At 43.6% G+C, this 7508-nt stretch overlaps 1 non-coding gene across 1 annotated transcript; it reads right to left on the bottom strand.

The window, feature by feature from the left end:
- Nucleotides 1-4197: 4197 nt before the first annotated feature.
- Nucleotides 4198-4304, bottom strand: LOC133755369 (U6 spliceosomal RNA). Its single transcript, XR_009865387.1, has one exon. It is a non-coding gene; the product is annotated as a U6 spliceosomal RNA (small nuclear RNA).
- Between the last annotated feature and the right edge of the window lie 3204 nt (nucleotides 4305-7508).

Below are 7508 nucleotides of genomic sequence, written 5' to 3'. Positions count from 1 at the left end.
TGAAAAAAAAATTATGTAGGATCTCTGTCTTTAATGTGCTGTACATTGCTATTTAATGCTATAATTAGTAATCCAATGGTAGTTTTTTCACTCGATGTTGCTATATGGGCAAAATGTTGAAACCTTTACCTAATATATACTAAATGGATCTTCTGTATACAAAGAGAATTGAAAATGAATCTTTACATGAATGGAAGGGGAAAGGGAGTGGGAAAGGGGAGGGTTGCGGGCGGGAGGGAAGTTATGGGAGGGGGGAAGCCATTGTAACCCACAAGCTATACTTTGGAAATTTATATTCATTAAATAAAAGTTTAATTAAAAAAAAAAGTACAAATGTGGTAATATGAAGAGAAATATCATCTAAAATTCTATATCTTCCTTGTATATTTTTACATTTACTGGGAATATGGGGACTCTGTTTATTATCAGAGGCAATTCTATTAGAGAACTCCTCCAGAATTTTAGGAAGTAATGGCTGCTGGCTGATTACTCATTTTAGGAAATTTTAGGAGGTAATGGTTACTTGCTGAGTATGTTTGTTGCAGAAAGTTATAAAATTGTAGACTTCGAATAACTCAAAATAGATTATTTTTTCTTACAAGCTAGATTTTGTAATATTGAAATAGTATCAATTATGGTATTTTTAGACCTGAGAGAAAAAGAGGGTAACCTTAGTGGGCTGGTCTCCCTCATACCATATACTGGTTCCATTACCACAGATGCTGTGGCTGGAGCTGAGTAGGAATCTGGTAGAAACTGGCAGATGCCAGTTTGGCCTTCACCTACTGGCTCATGGTCTGGGTTTGTTGCCTCAAACCTGTCCTTCTGTGATTTGCTGACCTGTTCTGTCTGGGTTACAGGGTCCAGCAGGTGACACAGAGCAGCATGGCACACTGGGCTTGTCAGTACCCACATCTCAGGCAGAGACAGACTTGGTACCCACATACCAAAAGTTGATGCTGTATTGTCATGTTAGACCATATACAAAAGTGGAGGTGATAGGCTGATGGGGGATAAGAGATGAAGTCACAGTCATGTGTGGGGAGTGTGGAGTTAAGGTGGAGCAGGAGACCACACAGTGATGGAGTGCACCCAGAGGACTATGGCCGCATCCCGTGGAAGCTGGAGGTATTTCAGAATATTTCCAAAAGGTTGTGGAATGGCATTTGGCATAGTGAGAAAGACTGCTTGGGATACCAGAGGAAGTAGGTAATGGCATAAGTAGTTCCATTCACACTACCCAGATTGGAGACTGATACTGAATTCCCTGCTGCCAGTTTCAGTCTACCCCAGATAAGCTCTGCTTATTGTGGGCATGGAAGTGCTGTCTTCCTCTCTTTCCTGCTCTATCTGCCTCTCTCACACATATACACACATATTCTCTCTCTGTTCTCTGTCTCTTTGCCTTTCAAACAAATTCAATTTTTAAAACTATACGGGAAAACATTTTGGATATTTGGTGCCAGTCAGAGTTACATCAGGAGTGAGTTCCTCTTGTCATACAGTACAATTGGGTGACTAGGTCACAGTAATCTAGTACATGTTTTATGAGAAAACAGGAGACAGGAACTCAAGGACTTCAACCATAGAATAATATCAAAGAAGAATAAATGTTGATTTGATCACCATACATAATATAAGGATATTGAAATGTCACACTGTAGCCCATAAGTGTGTACAATTGTTGTTAATAAAAATTAAGCTAAAATACCAATATCTTATTTGGTGCATAGGGTTAAGGGGCTATAAAATATTTAATGTCATGCTAATATTAAAGTAGTTGTAAATATTTTAATTAATATTGACAGTGATAATAAATATGTAAATTGATTTTTATTGTCATGCTGAGTGGAAAGACTGGAAATGAACATTTATTTTTGATTGTTTCATTAACATAAGAAAAATCATAGAGTGTTTGCATGTGTATTTGGAACTAAATTGTTTTACAGCAATATAAAAATGGAATATGGGATTAAAAGATAGGCTTATTTTTTTGTTTAAAATTTAGATTTTCCTGGTGTTGAGAATCATTACACAGACATTTCAATTTGTTCATAATTATTTTTTTTAAAAAAGGTGTATTTATTTGAAAGGCAGAGTTATAGAGGGAGAGACAGAGAGAGAGAGATGTCTTCTATTGGCTGGTTTACTCCCCAAATGACTGCAATGGCTAGCACTGGGCCAGAATGAAACCAGGAGCCAGCAATTTCTTCTGGGTCTGTCATGTGAGTGTATGGCCCAAGCACTGGGGCCATCTTTCACCGCTTTACCAGGTGCATGAGCAGGGAACTAATGGAGCCGCTGGAACTGGAACAGGTGCCTATATGGAATGACAGAGCTGCAGGCAGCAGCTTAACCTGTTATGTGTTTGTCTTGTGGGACCCAAATACATAATTCTTTTTTTAATAAAAAGATTTATTTATTTATTTATTTATTTGAGAGGTAGAGTTACAGACAGAGCAAGAGAGAAAGGTCTTCCATCTGCTGGTTCACTCCCCAAATGATGGCAAAGGCTGCAGCTGAGCAGATCCAAAGCCTGGAACCAGGGCCTTCTGGTTCTCCTGCATGGATGCAAGGGCCCAAGCACCTGGGCCATCTTTGTTACTTTCCCAGTCCATAGCAGAGAGCTGGATTGAAAGAGGAGCAGCTGGGATATGAACTGGCATCCATCTGTGACCCCAGGGCCGCAGGTGGAGGCCTAGTGCACTACACCATAGTGCCAGCCCACCTATGTACATAATTCTTAACATACACACCAAAAATCTAAAAAGCCACAAATGTCATTCTTTTCAAATTTTTATGTATTTTATTTTTGAGATAACATTTTAAATTTACATGAATTTAAAAGATTAATGCTGCACTAAAAATAGTTCAACAAGTAAGAAGTAAAAAGACCATGTTCAGCAGGAATAAAAGCAAGGGCTGTAACTATAAAGAATAATCCAATGAAATCAAGTGAATTTCACCTATGTGCTGTAAATTTTAAAGTAATCACAGATCAATAAAGTTATATTAGCATATAAATCTTGTTTTGAAAATATATGTAAAGGGAATAAATTTCATGTAGTTCATATATAAAATATATATGAAAATATTATTCATAGATAACTTATTTTCATTTAATTTTTTAAAAAATATTTTATTTACTTATTTGAGATGCAGAATTAAAGAGAGAGATAGAGAGGTTTTCCATGCATTAGTTTACTCCCCAAAAGGCTGCAACAGCTGGAGTTGGGCTGATCTGAAGGCAAAAGCCAGGAGCTTCTTCTGGGTCTCCCACAAAGGTGCAGGAGCCCAAGCACTTGGGCCATATTCCACTGCTTTTCCAGGCCATTAGTAGAGAGCTGGATCAGAAGAGGAGCAGCCAGGCCACAGACTGGTTCCCATATGGGATGCTGCTGCTGCAGGCAGTCTTAGCCTACTATGCCACAAAGTCAACAAGAGTCAGTGCCTCCTTATTTTTTACACTGATATACTTGTAGGTTTTTTTTTTGTATTTTTCAGTTTTGTTTAAGGAATAGAGCTTCATTCATTTGCCATATACAGATTTAAGAACATGATGATTCTTTCCCCCCTCCTCCCTACCACCCATACTCGTGCCTTTCTTCCTCCTCCCTTTTCCTGTTCAATTCCTGTTTTTTACAGAGGTAAATTTTCAGCTAACTTTTATATTCATAAGATTAACCCTATACTAAGTAGAGAGTTCACCTATTAGTAAGAAGAAAAACAAAACAAAACAAAAAAAACAAACAAGAAAAACATTGTTCTTTAACAGTCAAGGCAAAGGCTCTTCAAAATCATCATATCTTCAAGTGTCAATTTTGTTCCTATACATTACATTTTTAAGTACTTCATTAGCTACCACAGATTCCAGAGACCATATAGTATTTGTCTTTTTGTAACTGGTTTATTTCACTAAATATAATGGTTTCCAGTTGCATCCATTTTGTTGCAAATGACAGGATTTCATTTTTACCACTGTGTAGTATTCCATAGTGTATATGTACCATAGTTTCTTTATCCACTCTTCAATTACTGGACATTTGGGTTGATTCCATATCTTAGTTGTTGTGAATTGAGCTGAAATGAACACAGGGGTAAAGATCACACTTTCCTATGTTGATTTCATTTCATTTGGATAAATTCCCAGGTATGGGATTGCTGGGTCATATGATAGGTCTACATTCAACTTTTTTTTTTTATATGGAACGCTTCATGAATTTGCGTGTCATCCTTGTGCAGGGACCACGCTAATCTTCTCTGTATCGTTCCAATTTTAGTATATGTGCTGCCGAAGCGAGCACAATACATTCAACTTTTTGAGATATCTCAATACTGTCTTCCACAGTGGCTGTACCATTTTACATTCCCACGAACAGTGGACTAAGGTACCCTTCTCCCCACATCCTTGCCAGCATTTATTGTTTGTTGATTTCTGTATGAGAGCCATTCTAATGGGGGTGAAGTGAAACCTCATTGTGGTTTTGATTTGCATTTCCCTGAAGGATAGCAATCCTGAGTATTTTTGTCATGCTTCTATTGGCCATTTGAATTTCTTTTCTTGGAAAATGTCCATTCAAGTCCTTTGCCCATTTCTTGACTAGATTGTTTGTTTAGTAGTTGTTGAGTTTCTTCAGTGCTTTATAGATTCTGGAAGTTAATTGTCAGTTGCATGGTTTGCAAATATTTTCTCCACCCTGTCATTTGCCTCTCCACTTTGCTGAGTGTTTGGCAGTGCAGAAGCTTCTCAGTTTGACATAATCCCTCTGGTTAATTTTGGGTTTGGTTGCCTATGCTTCTGGGGTCTTCTCCAAGAACTCTTTGTCTATGCCAAGGTCTTGTAGGGTTTCCCCAAAGTTCTCTTTTAATTTGATGGTACTGTGGTGTAGATTTAGGCCTGTGATCCATTTTGAATGGATTTTTGTGTAAGATGTAAAGCAGGGGTCTTGTTTCACACTTGTACATGCAGAGGACCAGTTTTCCCAGCAGCATTTGCTGAAGAGACTGTCTGCTCCAGAGGTTGATTTTTGCAACTTTGTCAAAGATACATAACTGTAGATGCATGGATCAATGTCTAGAGTTTTTATTCTGCTGCATTGGTCTACACGTCTCTTTTTGTGTCAGTACCAGGCTGTTTTGTTTGTAACTGCCATGTAGTATGTTTTGAGGTCTAGTGTTCTGATTCCTCCAGCTTTGCTTTTGTTGCCTAAAATTACTTTAGCTATTCAGGGTCTCTTGTGTTTCCATATGAATTTTAGCATCATTTTTTCTAGATCTGAGAAGAATTTTGTTGATATTTTGATTAGTATCACATTGAATCTATAAGTTACTTTAGGTTGTATGGACATTTGGAAGATGTTGATTCTTCCAATCCATGACCATGGAAGGTGTCCCCACCTTTTAATGTCTATTTCTTCTTTTAATACAATTTTCATTGTAGAGATCTTTGATACCATTGGTTAGATTTATTTCAATAAATTTTTTGTAGCAGGCAGACCTCAGGCAGGACACAGAGTTCCCTGCCCCCACTCTGCGCTGAGAGGCCCCCTTGCTCCTGCTTCCAAGCCACCCCAGAGGGTGGGGGTCTCCAGGGCTTGAATATCACAGGCCTGGGACAGCAGGGACTGGGAGCAAACAATGCTTCCTGACCCCCTACTCAGTAAGCTCACCCCCAAACAGGAACGCTGCTGGGAGCTGTGAGGGATAGGGCCCACGAGCCCCAAGACCAAGTCTGGAGACTGTCTCCTGCAGTCCCCGCTGACTCAGAACACAGTGCCCCGTGCCCCTGGCTGTCTGCTCATCTGGGGCTGAGGACATTGGGGGGCTGGGCTGCAGGAGACCTGCATCTTTACAGTGGGCATCGCATCTCAGGTCAGGGTCCCTTAACACCACTGGCAGCTGAGTCACTGCAGTGTCCCCATGCTGGTCCCAGCTTCCCCCAAACTCTGGGGTCTGCCAGGATCCTGCAACACACCCCCAATGCTCCCAAGATAGCTTTGTGCAAAACATCCCTGTCCTCGTCCCTGTGGCCCCTGTCCTCATCCTGTAGTCCCCGTCTGTGTTCCTGTGGCCTCTGTCCACCTCAGCCTTTCTTGTCACTACAAACCATGAAGGCTTCCTGCGCCCTAAGCTCTGGGCTTGGCTTCAACCACCCATAGGCTTCTTCACTTCCTCGGGGAGACATGGCCTTGGAAACTGGTGTGTGCAGGAGAGGGGGTGGCTCCCAGCCCTGGATGACCAAGCAGGACTGTCAGACCAGGCAGTGCCTCCTGGTTCCACTGTCCATGGTGGCAGCCACTGCAGGGTCAACGCTGGGGCAACAGCCCTGCTGGGGGCTTCCCCCACATGACCCAGACCTGCTACTCCTTCCTCTCCTTTCTCCCACCTCCGTGGGATGAAGAGAAGGAGGCTGAGACGGCACAAGGCTGAGCCCCAAACAGGGACATTCTAGCATTTCTTGCTGTGGAGGGAGGGAAGGTCATCTGCACCCCTGACCTGACCTGGCCTGGCCTGGCCTGGCCCGGCCCAGCCCAGCCCAGCCCTAGCCAAAGCTCAGCCTGCCCTAGACCCAGCCCCAGCCTGCCCCAGCCCCAAGCTCAGCCCCAGCCTGACCCAGCACCAGCCCCAGCTCCAGCTCCAGCCCCAGCCCCAGCCTGCCCCAGCTCCAGCCCCAGCCCCAGCCTGCCCCAGCCCCTGCCCCAGCCCCTGCCCCAGCCCCAGCCTGCCCCAGCCCCTGCCCCAGCTGCATCACCAACCCATCCCAGGTCACTGCCCCATCCCCAGCCTCAACCTCAGCCCTTGCTCAGCTCAGCCTATCCCAGCCCAGCCCAGCTCCACTCCAGCCCCACCCCCAGCCCCAGCCCCAGCCAGGTTCTCATGGTAAAGTTTGGGTTCTGGTAATCTAGATTCACAAAGTTGATGGACAAAAAGGGATATAAATAAATATCCCTAGTCCACTCCCTGCAGGCATGAACTTTGAATAATTAGAATTATACGGAGGACTAATCAAGATTTTCTTTTCCTTTTGCTATTTACCTCTGGGTTTCATCAGTGTCAGAACCTAATCAGTTCCCGATGTCTTAATTGACTCTTGGGAAATGCCAGTCATGGGAGAGCCCCCTGCCATCCCACTCCCCTCCTATGTGGAATGAAGCAGCCCCCCTCCCAGCCTGCATCCTCCCCAAAGGCCCCCTGCCTCAGAAGCCTTGTTCTTGCAGAGACTCAGCATGCTGCCTCTGCCGCAGTTTGTGAATATCCCACAGAAAGTCCTGGAAAGTCCCAGAAAGGCCACTGAGTTCTCCGTCCTGGGCTCTGCACACCTTCCCCGCAGCAGCTGGGGCCCCGGATTCACCAGCAGGCCACAGAGAGAAGATAAAAGCCTCCCTCCCAGCTCCACACCGCACCTGCCACAAACCAACACCAGCCATTCCCTGGGGTGTCAGCCCCACCTGTCAGGCATGCTAAGGCCTGGCCAGGGGTACAGGTAAGACTGAATGTGCATAGGTGAG

This window comes from Lepus europaeus, unplaced genomic scaffold (assembly GCF_033115175.1).
Source record: "Lepus europaeus isolate LE1 unplaced genomic scaffold, mLepTim1.pri SCAFFOLD_3_1, whole genome shotgun sequence".
Classification (NCBI taxonomy): Eukaryota; Metazoa; Chordata; class Mammalia; order Lagomorpha; family Leporidae; genus Lepus; species Lepus europaeus.
Note: the sequence above shows the minus strand (reverse complement) of the source record. Positions and strands in the feature narration are given on the sequence as shown.